This window comes from Drosophila innubila (genome assembly GCF_004354385.1).
Source record: "Drosophila innubila isolate TH190305 chromosome 3L unlocalized genomic scaffold, UK_Dinn_1.0 0_D_3L, whole genome shotgun sequence".
Lineage (NCBI taxonomy): Eukaryota > Metazoa > Arthropoda > Insecta > Diptera > Drosophilidae > Drosophila > Drosophila innubila.
In genome coordinates, this window is record NW_022995376.1 from 894,616 (window position 1) to 908,941 (window position 14,326).

General features: G+C 33.9%; 1 protein-coding gene across 2 annotated transcripts in view; it reads left to right on the top strand.

The window, feature by feature from the left end:
• Positions 1 to 14,326, top strand: part of LOC117787838 (serine/threonine-protein kinase NLK2) — a 97,233-nt gene that overhangs the window by 61,116 nt on the left and 21,791 nt on the right. The gene's annotated exons all lie outside the window — the stretch shown is intronic.

A 14,326-nucleotide genomic window follows, 5' to 3' on the forward strand; every position in this document is an offset into this window, starting at 1 on the left:
TCAAAAAATAACTTTTCTAACATTTCATTGAAATTTCGCTTGGTCTTTTTTCAATAAAATTAAAAATAGTTAAATACATTTCAAGTGTAACTCTTGATTTCATGAAATAAATATACAACCAAATTTTATTTGATTAAAATTACAATTTATGGCAGCCAATTTATGATATTAAAAAATGTTCGAAAAATGAGGTCTGTAAATCTGCTCAAGAAATCTGATACAATTTAAACTGAAATAATTAATCTATTTTTTGTAAGTAGTTACGACTTTGCAAAGGGCATTAAATATTCGGCTGCCAAAACTTTGTTTTGTGTTTATCTTCATATTTGCTACTGCCTCTAAATTGGCTTCCATTTGGGTCACAGTCGTCGTCCTCCTGTGCCATTCTGTGGCATCCTGTGACGTCAGCGTCTCGTCTTGTTAACACGAATTTCATTGGTTATCAAATGGCCAAAACAGCAGGCAGTTCATTTAAACAGCGCTTCAAGTTATTAAAATTGGCAGCTAAGCAGCTTTGTGGTCAACAGAAAAAAAGAAAACCACAGCAGCTGTTTGATTTATATATGCAACATTTTTTTTTTTTTTGGTATTTTATCAGGCGCCAATCATTGCGCAAAAAAAAAAAAAATTGTTGCAACAGCTGCGCACAAATTTAGAGTCTGAAATGAGAGAGTCTAAGAAATATGGGAAGGGAGTCTGGAGATTTTGCTTCATTAGCTGCTTTTGTTCAGCATTTTGTGGGATGCCACAAAAACCGTTTGTTTCTAATTTATGGCTTACCTTATATCACAAAAAAAAAAGGAAAAAAGAAACACTTTTGGCCTACATACTTGGCGTATGCGTAATGTCATTAAATAATGCCACATGCCACATACTCACACACACATACCTTCACACACACACACACAACACAACACAACACAAGTCACGTGATTAATCGCATTACTAATCAATACAAATGTCACTCAAGCGTTGACATTTGAGATTTGTGGCCAGTTTGTCTCGCATTACGCATACGCACAGTAGCCCCCCCCCCCTCCTCCTCCCTTCTTCCTTTCCCTCACTCGACAAGACAACAGCACACTGCTGTTGGCCATTGTCAATTAACTGGCGTGTAAATTGACTTAACCTGCAAATCACTACAAAAACAAAAAAAAAAACAGAAAATCCATACAAAAAAATGTGGGATAAAGAAAAACTCCAAATGCAGATACGAGTTAGAGATGGGTATCGATATTTTATCGATATATGCGCCTTGAATTTATTTTTAATACGATTTGTCGGAGAATATTCTTAACACATTTATATAAGCCAAAATCAGCACATATATAAAAATAATAATAATAAAATTTTAAACTTGTATCTGATTGAACTTGTTTAAAAAAGTTAAAGAAAATTATCAAATTTTACTATATTATGCATTTTTTTTTAGTATCGTATTTATTTATTTTCAATAGATCTACCAAAAATATTTATACAATTATAGCCAGTTCTTTTAAACTAAATATATTATTCTATGTGATAATTTTTTTACAAAGTCAATATCGATACTTTTTTACCGATACCTGCATCCCTAATATGCGCAAACATTGCCACAGATTTTCACATTCCGTGGACATTTTCCCAGCTCACATTTTTCACATTGTTGGGCCACAGAAATTCGCTTTGTTTATTGTTTTTCCATTTGTTGTTCGCGTTTATCGTCTGACACTTTTTGAACAACTGTTGGTTTTTGTTCTTTTTTCGTTGTTGTCTTAGTCCATTATTATTTTTTTTTTTTTTTAACATTTTTGGCATTTTGTGTTCGTTTGACGTCTTTTCATTATCAGCAACCTTTTTAGCTGATATCCGGGCTGGCAGTGGGCGTGGCAAGCGCCTTATACCTAATTAATGTCGCGTGTTTCGTTTTTGGACTTAATTCGATGCAAGAAATTCACTAAATACATCACAATGTCAAAAGAAATAAGGTCAAACAGGGGTTAACCGTGGTAAAAAGAAGTGGAGAACCGGAAACGCGTTGCCGTTTCCGTTTTGATTACAGGTTTTTGGGGTCGAGGCAGCCATTTTTAGGTCCTTCTCGGACTTTTCCTTAGCGGTAAATTGTTTTACAGGCGTGAAAAGTGGCTGCAATAAATTGAAGTAAATGTAGGCGTGGTCTTAGCCACGTCACGTAGCCAGAAATTAAATATTCAAAAGGTTGTTATAAAGCATTTTTCCTTTATTTAAATTTTTTTCTTTGCTTTACTCTTATTTTGTTAATTCTTCAGCCTCGTTCTTTTGCTTAATTATTATTGGTTTGTTTATTATCACTTTTACTCCCATTTCATATTTTTTTGAATGTTTTTTTCTTTATTTTTTTGTTGTTGATTTTTCTGATTTTTTTTTTTTTGTTTGTTTCTTATCACTCGTATTTTCATTTCTTTCATATTCTAGTTTTGTTTTACTTTTTCTCTCTATTTTTGTTAATTCTTCTGCCTCGTTTGTTTTTCGTTTTTTGTTTGTTTTCTATTACTCGTAATTCCCTTTTTTTTTTTTTGTTTCTTTTTACTCCCTATTTTTGTTGCTTCTTCTACTTCGTTTCTCTGCATTATCGTGGTTTGTTTGTTATCACTCGTAAATCTGCATAATTGGCTCTAAAAACAACCTAAATAACACTAAATATGTGCACACATTACACAATCACAAGTTAAAAGTATTTCTAATTTTTTCCCTTTGCATTCACAGCTGTTTGCTAATTTCTAACAGCACGACACAAACAAATTTCAAAATCTATTTTATCGGCCCGCTCTGATCTACATATAATATTTACCCAAGCGTACTCTTTTCATTTGCCAACCGTTTTATTTTTTTTTTTTACAAGCTGTTGCGCTTATTTAGAGCAAGCAAATTAAATATTAATATAAGTTTAAGTGATAGACTAGAAGATGCCCACAGAATATTTTACTGTTGTTATTTACTTTAAAATTATTTGCTTTAATAAATCACTTTTTTGTAATTTATATATTTCGTATTTTGTTATTTTTATCAATTTTTAAATGCCAAAATAAGTTGACATCAACCGTATTTGTTTTGTTTGTTTATATTTTCGGCCATACGATTTTACATTAGTCAGAAAAAAGCTGCAGCGATTTACATTTTGATTGCATTTTATTGCCAGCGAGAAATGTCAGAAGAGTACTGAAACATTATGTTAATCACATGCATTTCCATAAATTTCCAACAACAATACAAAAAAAGAAGCAAAACAAAAGAGAAAAGAGCTCAAACCGGGGGCAGACAGAAATGTTTTATGCATATTTAAATAGTCGTAGCGCCAGAGGAAGTTGGATTATTAACGCATACTTAAGCTGAGGTACAATTGTGGTGTATAAGCTGAGAGATCAAGTTTGCCTTTAGCTTACCTCATACGATTTCCCAATATTTTTGTATAAATTAAATACACAAAGAAAAGAAAAACAAGATTAAAATTTTAAGAAACCCTTGTTTGAAAATAGGAGCATTTTCTTAGTATTATTGATCGAATTTCTTGCAGAAAAACTGCGGGTCCTATTAGCAGGGTATGCACCAGTCGGTTTAGTTGTAAAATCTAAAGTGTCATTATCGCGCGTGATTATCATTCGAGTCGGGAATTTGATATCATCGTGTCCATCATGACATGTGCATGTTGAATTTACAAATAGCAGAAAAAACAAGTCATAAAATTATTTGACATAACCCCTGACCTCTTCCCATGCCTTTTCTCCTATCTAGTCAGCCTGTTGTCCTTGGTGTCCTTTTGTCCAAGTGCCTAATGCGAAAACTATGACGCCAGACAACAAACGAAACTGGACATTGACAAATTGCCAGTTGACATTTTGGTCTGCATAATAAACAGCTCGAAATGAGAAAAATCTGACATTAAAATCAGATTTTTTAATGTGCTAGGTCATCAAATGATACGAGATAATATGAATATGACCATAATTACTATTTAATGAATATTAAATTGAGCAAATGAGCCGCTAAATTTAAATATATTTAAATCTTTAAAAGTGTAACCTTCATCATTGCGAATTTAATGAATAAAAAATTGTTGAGTCCTACAATTTTGTTAAAAATGTATTAAAGCGAACCAAATTTATTGCTCATGCCAAAACTTGATTAGGATTCTGTTTAAAAAGTCTCTTTCTTTTTCAGTTATTATGTTAGTTAAGTTGATCGATTGAACAAAAGGAATATTCGCAATTTGGTGCGTCATGCGTGTTTCTGTCATAAATAACGTGAACAAACATCTGAATTATTGAGGGCATCTAAAGGATTGTATGCTGAGTCCTTAGTCCTAAAGTCTCCCTTTCTTTACGTGGCTTATCAGCAGATGCTGCTGCTCTGGGTGCCATTGTTACAAGTAGTTGGACGTCATAACTAAATAGATGACAGGTCCCCGAGTTTATTCAAATCTTTGGTCTATTGTTTGGCGCACAAATTGCATAGAAACCTATTGAACCTATTGACTAAAGAGGGGAGAGAGAGGCAACCTTCAGCTGTCCTCCATTGTCCTCCAAGTCGAGTAAAGGAATTGCCGTTGGGCTCTTCAAAAAGTATACCAAAAAATGTACAAGATAGAGAAAAATACTTTTTAAATATAAATTTGTATTAACTGCGCAATCCTTGGCAGCATTGTTAAGCCCTGTATTTAAAAAATAATAAAGGGTCTTTTAAATAGATTTATTTTATTTTCGTTTTTGTGGCTTTTAAAAATGTAATAATTAATATTTGTATTATTTTTATTTTAATTTTAAATGTTCTTTTTTACGCAATCAGCACAGGGTCTCCTTTAGTTGAGTTTCCTCTGCTGTAGCCTGTCAAATACGCCAATCAGTAAACCACACACACATACACCCACGTAGCTGGGCCATAAATTTGTTTTGGCCCAAAAAAAAAATGTGGCACGGATTTAGGCGTTGCCATACTTTACCGTAAAATCCTATTTTATTTTCAATTTGTCAGCAATGTGTGCGAAGAGCGTTAAGCTGACAGCGTGAGTGAGAGACCAAGGAAAAAAAATAATATTTATGTATATAAATTTCTTTTTGGTTTCGGCCATGCGAAGCTATTAACTTATTAGTACAACATGGCGTATGAGCAATTTGAAAACTTTGTGGTTCCTTTTTTGGTTGAAGTGACTGTGGAAATAGGAGTTGTTAGGGTGTTGGAATAAGAAAATGAAACAATGACAGCTTGTCATGTTTATGGCACACTCGCATAACCCAGGAAAACAGAAGAAAGGGTTCAGGATTCTGTAAAAAGGTCAACTACACTGATAAAGAAAAAATTATGTCGTCGTCACATTAAGATGAACAATTTTTTGAGCGAATTTAATACAATTTGAATAGAAAATATATTTAAATGGCAAACCATGATCAAATTGACATTCCGCTTGAAAATCGGTTAAGTTTTGCCAAAGTTATGACATTACAAGCCTCTGAACAAGCAACTTTACAAGTCAAAATATTTCTTAATTTTGACATGATTTTTTACAAGAAAATGAAAGGTTCCAGAATCAAGTTTAAAGTGCTGTTTTATACTAATTACCATATAAGGAGTTGATAAAAAGTGAAAACTAGAGATTTAAAATTTTGAATTTTCAAAATTTCAAAGGGTGGACCCTTACCATCAAACCATGGCTATGATCGAAAAATATAAAATTTTCAAAATAAAAAAAATTTAAATGCAGAATGAATTTAGAGACTAAACCATGATCAAAATGACATTCCGCTTGAAAATCAGTTCAGTTTTGGTCAAGTTATGACAGTTTGAAGTTGTTCAGTCCTTGGTTTTAAAAGATCGGGTTCCGGTATTCTCTGATATAAGTAATAAATATATTTTGGATTATAGAAACCGGCATTATTTTTAACAGTGTACAGTTTCCTTTTGTTGCCCTTAAAGAAAAAGCGCGCGTTTCGCTTTGTCTGACATTTCCCGACTGTTGGCAGAGGCCTTGAAATACACACACCTCCACACACCACAGACACAACACACACTCCCCTACAGAGTTGCCCATTTTTGCCTTTTGTGATTGTCACTGGCATATGAGAAATGTGCTGGTTTTTAACATTTATACCCGCGTTTTGCGAGTAGTACTTCTCTTTCCTGCTCTTATCTATCCATCTCTTTCTCGGAGACAGAAATGAGATTATTTCCACAGATTGTTGACGATTTCCACGCGCTTTTCAACTGTCTTGAGTTTTAACAAATTATTCGCAGACGCCACAGGAATTTTGTTTTCTTTACCTGACGCATTTTTAATGAGCGCACACCTTGAACTGTTGTCACATTTCAGGGACATAGAAAGAGATAGAGAGAGAGAGAGAGAAAGGAAGAAAAATTGTTGAAAAGCTTAGCCAGGCGTATAAAATATATAAATTGGCTTAAAATGACAAAAAGAAGCTGCCGTTATGTGACTGGCATTGATAAAAGGCATTTTTACCATCGAACTGAATGAAATGGGAAATGGGAAGAATAAAGTTATGATATAGAAGTTAGAGGTCGAATTCTAAGAAATATTTATTCATTTATTGTCAATGTGAACTTTAACTCCGAATTTTACGAACGCGCAAGTCGAAATTAAAAAAAAAATTCCTTTTTGCTTTATGAATTTGACTCAGCTATGTTGGATAAAATTTTTAGACTCCTACCGTTTGATCTCCAAAATGATCAGTCAGTAAGGATAAACTTAAAAGTTGACATAACTACATAACTGATTGTGATGAAAATTAATTAAAAATAAATGAAATCATTTATATAAATCTAAAATAAGATTAAAATATAAACCTTTTTAATTAAATAGAAAATTCAATTTTTACATACATTTTTTAAAGCAATGAGAGTTCTGAAATCAGACTTCTATTAGTTGTGGTGGTAACAGTTGAAAAGAAGTAACAGATTATTTGGGTTATAATTGCATAATTAACGCATAATTCATTTAAAAGTAACCCATTTCAGTTCTATAGCGACCACAGCCTCAAGGCTCAAACTTAGACCAAATTGTGGCTAAACTCGCAGCCTTTTTCGGCTGCTTTGTGCTGGCCCAAATTCACTTTATGATGATGATGCTGATGGCCAGGCCAAATTAAGCATGCCAAACACAGCCAGCAAAATCACTCGAGCATGCAAAATGTGTAGGAAATGTGGTAGAATTCAGTTGGAAGATGGAGGAGGACAGGGAATACAGTGAAATTCATAAGAAATGCTGATGACGCTCTTAAAGGAGCAACATTTGTAGGCGTGGCTATTATTGGACAACTGCTGCGACCTCACGTTGGGCGCCATCCACCACAATGCGTCTCACGTTGGGCGCCATTACGAAAGGAAAATTAGTTTGCCGCAATACGAAACGACAATGGGCGTCATCGCCCACATGAAAATGCGTATAAACAATTCTCCAGTTGTATCTCCGCTTTCAAGGCCATCATCATTTATATCTCGAGCAAAGTTTTTCATGTGTCAAATGCATGACCAGAGATTTTCAACGTGTCTCCCTGTCTCTCTCAGTTTTCTGCTTTGCTTTCTGCTTTTTTAAGCATCCCTCGCTTTTTTTTCGCTGCTTTGTGTGCCGTTGGCTCGTTGCTGGAAAACTGTGTCCTGTGCTCGGTAATTTTCCATTATATAAGAAGGGGGAAAAAACAATTTTTTTTTTTTTTTTGTATGTTGCTTTTGCGTCACAACCGCGTTGAGCTTGTGTCACAATCAATCAATTTAAACGTCTGCCTCTAAGCCAAAAATGAAAATGACGAAAACACATTTATACACATTTCACATATTTCAAAACATTTTAATTTGCTTATGAAATTTGTTAATGCTAAAAGAGAAGCTAAGATTTTTTGACGTTCACCTTGTCGCGACCTTTTGTTACACAATTTGACTAACCCTTTTATTTTCTACTCTTTTTCTTTTTAGGTAAGCTGATTTGGATTATATAAACAAAAAAAACCCTGCAATAAAACACAGGCGGAAAGTCAGATAGACAGAAAGAACAAAGTGATTTATGGGCTAAGTACACTCGAGCAAAATATCTACTTAAAAAGAAATGCAATTAAACTTATTCCAAGAATGCTTACAAAAAGAGATTTTAAAATGTTCAAAAAGGAATTTAAAGCTCTTACCACATTAAAAGGGCCACAGTGCCTTTTTTCAGTGTAGTAAATAAATATTTGCATTGCCTACTTTTGTGCGTCGACTGAAGTGGGGAAAATATAGAAATGTAAAGAAGAAGCTATGCAATTAGGTCGTGAATGGCCTCATTTATTATGGCCTCAAACATGGTTTGTTTTGGCCAACACAAAAGAAGCCATTGGTCATTTTGTTCTTTGCCAAATGATGCATAAATTAATGTCAATTTCGCTTAAACAATTAAAAATTTGGCACTGGAAAAATGTCTTCTCGTCGCGCACAAAGGAACAATGAAAAGCAAGCAATGTTGCTTCATTCTTTAGTTGCTTCCACCACACTTGCCTCACTTTCCACCCCGCAACAGCTGCTGCCGCTCTGCCTTTTAAATATTTCATGTAATGCCTTGGCAATTTGGCGCTGTTGTCATTTTTCATTTTACATTCTACATTTTACTTTGCCTACTTTGAGGCGAAGTAAGCTGGGGCAAAATTAAAGTGAATTATTTTGGCATGCGCTGGGGTAACGTCTCTTTCATTATTGTTGTCAACTTTGCTTTTACTTTGCTTTATCATCCCCATTAAATGGTCAACTTTATGCTTGTTATGGTTCTTAATGTTTATGATTAAAGCATTGACTTTGTTGTCTTTCCGAGCTGCTTATTTTCGCACTAAAACAAATAATTTTCATAGATAGATTACACAAATATCTGCCATAAATATTCAATATTAAAGCAAATATTTCGTAAACCCATGATTTTTATGCTTACCAAACGCTGATAAGGGATTGTAGTTAATTAAGAAATTGTACTTAATTTGATCTTATGCATAGTATACTGAAATTCTACATTATTTTGTGATGCAAAGTAAGTGAATCTTTATTATATTTGCTTTTTTAGGTGACAAAAGGCTTTTAAAATCTTTTAATTTCATTATAAATGCAAATATATTATACTCACATGATTTTTATGCTTACTAAACAGTGAAAATGAAGTACAACTAATGAAAACGCTTTTTTTATTAACTTTTATAATTAAGAAGGGAAGTTCTTTCAAAATTATAAATTGTAAAAGAACTTTGTCGCTTGTTGTGTCGTTGCTGCTGATTTCATGCCTTAGTTTATGCTGAAAAGGCATGTCTAACAACTCTTTTTGCTTGCTAAGGTAACGCAAGACTTTAAAACATTTTTACTAACAGTTTAAATGCACTCAAGCATAGGTTTAGTGTATGTGTATGTATGTGTGTGTGAGTGTGTATGAGGGTGTATGTAGTCTCGCATAGACGCCTATATAGTGCTGTGCTTAGGCAGGCGCACATAATTTGCCTAGCACGCCCAGAAGTATGCAATCAAAATGGTTTTAATTGATTTTAGTCGACATCGCGTCGCTTCTCGTTGCCTCTAAAGTCAATGGACTGCCATTTTGAATATACACACACACACACACAACACATGCTTGACAACTCACACACTCACACACACACACATTTGCAGGCTCAACTTGGCAAATTCTAAATTGCATAAATTTATTTCTTGCCTCGTTGGATTGGTTTGCCAGTCGCCCACATGCCACGCCCACCTGCCTGCAGGCCATTTGTAAAATTGATTACGCGCATAAATTGAAGCAGACGAGCGACGATATCAAAATGTTGCCACAGGGGAGTTGCAACAACAACAGGGAGACATACGGGACAGGGAGTCCTACTGGGTCTACTTTTTTTTATGAAGACTAGTTTCAAATTGAATTTCAGTCACTTTTACGTATATAAAACACATATAAAATTTATGTAATCAAACTCCATTTGCTTTAATTGTGTTTGTTGTTTGTCTCTCTCTCTCTTGCTCATGCTGTCCTGCTCGCTCTCAAAGTTATTTGTCAATTAACAACAGCGAAATGTTGCAATTAATGTTGCATACACACACACACACAGCCATAGTTATGTGAGGCATGTATTGAAAGTCCCCGTTGGCATTAACATTACATTGGCATTACAATTGGAATCGCTTGGAATGCCCAAAACATGCGAATTACGCAACATTTAGGGAAGAAGTGCTTACATAACAGGCGACAAATGTGTCGAAACTGATGTGCTAATATCGGTTCGGAATATGCATTAAATTTAATCAGATGTTTTGGATAATATTCCTATGTCTTAAGTCGACTTCTCTTCTTTTTTTTTTTTGTTATTTTTAAAAATGAAAATTATTGAAATTTGTATGAAAACATCTACAAATCGATCCAATATGGTGTGAGAAGTTCGGTAATCCTGGATTTTCGTAAACCAACTACAAAATTCTAGACTTTTAGCAATATATCGATTTCAGGGCTTTATTAAGTTAGCTCACATATAATTATTTTATACATTTTTTTTGTGCAGTCTATCGAAATACTCGTCTTTATTAATTTTAATCTTAGTGAGATTGAAGTTCGAAATGTGACGTTTTAAGTATGAAATTCTTGATATATTTTCCTATGTGTTTCTTAATTGTTGAGTTTACTTGTGGAAAATATTGTTATGCTATTTTTTAGACTCATTAAAATACTTGCTTCATTTTTACGCTCTTTCAAAAAAGTTAAACATAGGAAACAAAACAATAATTCAATAGAATAGCAAAGTAATAGTTAATAATTGCACTCGAAATCAAAAAAAATGATGGAACTAAAGTAATAGTAGTAGTAGTCATTTAATGTTTTTATTTTCAAAACTAGTTATAATTATTAATAATAATTAAACCGCTCCTTCCCTTCAACTTATTGGCCATGACAATTTGACAATTTTGTTGGATGTCTTTGGACCCGTATTTCTGTGGGGTCAACATCACGGCACGCTGAGAAACAGATAGACAAACAAAAAGACAGATAGATGGATGGACAGACGGAGATGTAATCAAAATGACGCCACTATAGTAGAGTAGAGTATCAAACAATACAAATTACTAATTTACACGAGAGTGCAATGCACAAATGTGATCAATTCCCCACTCGCCCCTCAACAAGTGTCCCCCCCATTTCTCCTTGTGTATGATTTCCTGGGAATTAGCAGTCGACACAGAGACAGGATATAGCATACGTAATGAGCTATGATTATGATGAAACAGCAATTAGTAATTAAACAGTTAAGCATTTTGTTTAATTGCCAATTGTCGCGCGTTTCACAGGCGGCTGAAAACGCGCACAAAACGCGTCAAATTTAATGCAAATTCAATTTCAAGCCGCGCCTCAAAACAAGCTGAATGAAATTATTTAAAGAAATGCGCAGAAAGATGACGAGAAAGTTCAATGAACGGACATAAACCAGGAGCTGGGATTTGGGATTGAGATAGAAGGCGGTGGCGAATAAGTGGGCGTGGCGGAGTGCTGAAAAACAGGCAAACGAACATGTTGAGTCAAGTTTTAAGGCCTTCAGGCAAAAAGGGGCTGAAATGATGGAACAGTTTGAGAATTAAATTCATCTTGAGCAAAAGGTGATGAGTTATTCAAAAAGCATGTGCAAAATGTCAGATGAAATCAACGCAGATTAAATGCTGTTACACTGTGAAAAAATGCAACGAATCACAAAACTTATCAAATTAAAAAAATCATTATGATTGCAGAATGCTTTAATTTTTTCATTTTTCTTTTTAATTATTATGTATAATAAAGAAAATCAAAGCTGAATACTCTTAAAAGAAATGTCAGAGGATATCAACTGAGCGTAAAAGTACACTGTTATAAAGTACACTGTTATAAAACAAAACTTTAAGCACAAAATCTTAATATTATGTTCTTTAACAATCTTTTTTAACAGTGTGTATGCGGAGAAAAAGGGCTAACAGCAAAATTTTGGTTAGTGTGGAAAATAAAAGGCAGCTGTGACCATTCCAAACTGTCCGTTAGTTATTTAGTCAGTCGATTTGACCCCGCTGGCGAGAAATGTTTACAGAAACCGTTCAAATATGAAGCCAACAAAAAAAAACAAGGAGCTTCAAAGTTGAGAAACTTTTGCCAATGCCAAATAGCAATTTGAACTTTTCGATTCGATGGCATTTTGGTGGCTTTTTTGCTTATCACGTGCCAAGCGGACATTGGTGTCTGATTTGATTTTTGCAGCTGCCATTGCCACGCCCACTGCCTCCCCTGCCAAGGATCCGCTGCTTCCATCGAGTTGGCAGTCAACACTGGAGCACGAAATGCACCTGAACACAGAATAACACAAAAAACAAGTTCAGAATTGAGACCGAAAAGTAATTTCCAATTGTGCAACAAAAGCGTTGATGATTATTATACCCTGTAGATGTGTTGGCAGTGAGAAGGGGTAGCATAAAGTCAGGCTATAACTCATTTAACTATATTTACTATTAATAAAGCATATAATTTGAAAAAATAAAAGTTCAAAAGGTTTTTAAAATATTTGTATTAAATAAAAATGATTTTTCTTTTTTTTTAGTAATTAAAAAAAAAAATACAAAGAAAAATCCATGAAAAATAATGTTGGAAGTATTTTGTCAGAAAATTTCATAAATCAATAAAAGTAAAAATACAATTATTCATAAAATAAAAATGTGTTGCATAAACTCGCCTTATAAATGCTTTTGTAAATTTTTTGTATCATAGTTAGTTTTAATCTTACACTAGTAAGGAGTATCTTTTAGTCAACCTTTCCTCGTATGCTCTTTTAAGGAAATCAATCAAAAGAAAAAAACTAGCAATGATTTGCTACAGTTTTCACATTGCGTGCACAAATTGACCAACTCAAATTGATGGACCTTTTTAGACAAGGGCCTTACAACTCAGCGGGCGAGGAGAAGAAGAAGCAGAAAAGAAGATGGAGGAGAGTAGAATTTTCAACATTTGTGTGTGCTGCTCGGGTAATTATCATTTAGTTATGGCACTTTTTCTGATTCTGGTTTCTCGACACGCACATGATAAATGATTTTCCATTAACTGACATTGGAAAACTAAAGGGAAACAGGACAAAAGCAAAACACATGCTGTGTGTGTGTGTGTGTATGAGTGTGTGTGATTCAACTGTCCATCCATCATCAATGATAGAGTCTCTCTTCTGTGCATCTATTATCTTATTGTCTACATCAACGAATTATTTTTCTAGTTTTTCACATTTTTCCTTAACGTTTCCTTGAATGACTTTAAGTCAATGATTTGTCTAACCCAATTTCCAATGAAAAGCGTATCTTCAAGTTGATGTTGATATTTGGTTACTTGATGTTTTCTCCTCCTATCTTTCCCTTTCTCTCTCTATCACATTCGACCGACAAAAAGAATCTTATGACCACAGAACAAATCCAACGAACGAGGTTTGATTTTTTCTCAGATTTGATAGATGACCATAAAATATTAATGTGCACATTTGATTTCTCCTTTTGATTTGATTTTAACCTCAAGGTCTTTTTTCAAAACTACAAAATGGCGCAGTTTTTGAACTGAGAAATGAGATGAAAATAGATAGATAAATTTAAATAATGAAGATAAATATAATAAATGTTTGACCTCTTTCATACTGCATAAAAATTTGACACTTTACAAAAACTTTAAACGGTCATAACTTTGCCAAAACTCAACATATTTTCATGCGGAATATTATTTTGATCACTATTTAGCTTTTAATTGGATTCTGCATCAAAATTTTATGTCTTTTTTAACACTTGCAGCATTAAAAAACTGTTAAACTATTAACGAACTCTACAAAGTTCTTAAGAACTATCTATTGTGAAGTGGTGTAATAAATCTCAACAAATAACTAAATATTTCTGCAAGTTCCAAGTGAGTGTTTTATTGTGCTCATAACACTTTAACTTAGAAGAGAGAATAAATCAGGCTTATGCGAAGACACTTTGTATAATCAACTCATTATCATTAACAGGCTTCGGCTGTCATTAGACATGCAAATTGCCAAAGTCAGCGCCTAAATGTAGACTACAAAAACCTAAGGGGCCAAGGGAAGAGGAAGAGCATGATGAGTCATCTACACGCAAAGCGATTCAATCCAATTCCTACAGCAATTTGCCATAATTTCAACGCTTAACTACGACTCGTAAGATTTACGGCAGGCAACTTTTCATAAATAACAAGTAAGAAATTTATAGACGAGCTGCTCGACTCTTGGTTGCCTAGTAGCTGTATCTTGTAGCCGTTCGATTAAATCAGCAGATATAAAATAAAAGTGTAATAAACAAATAGAAAAAA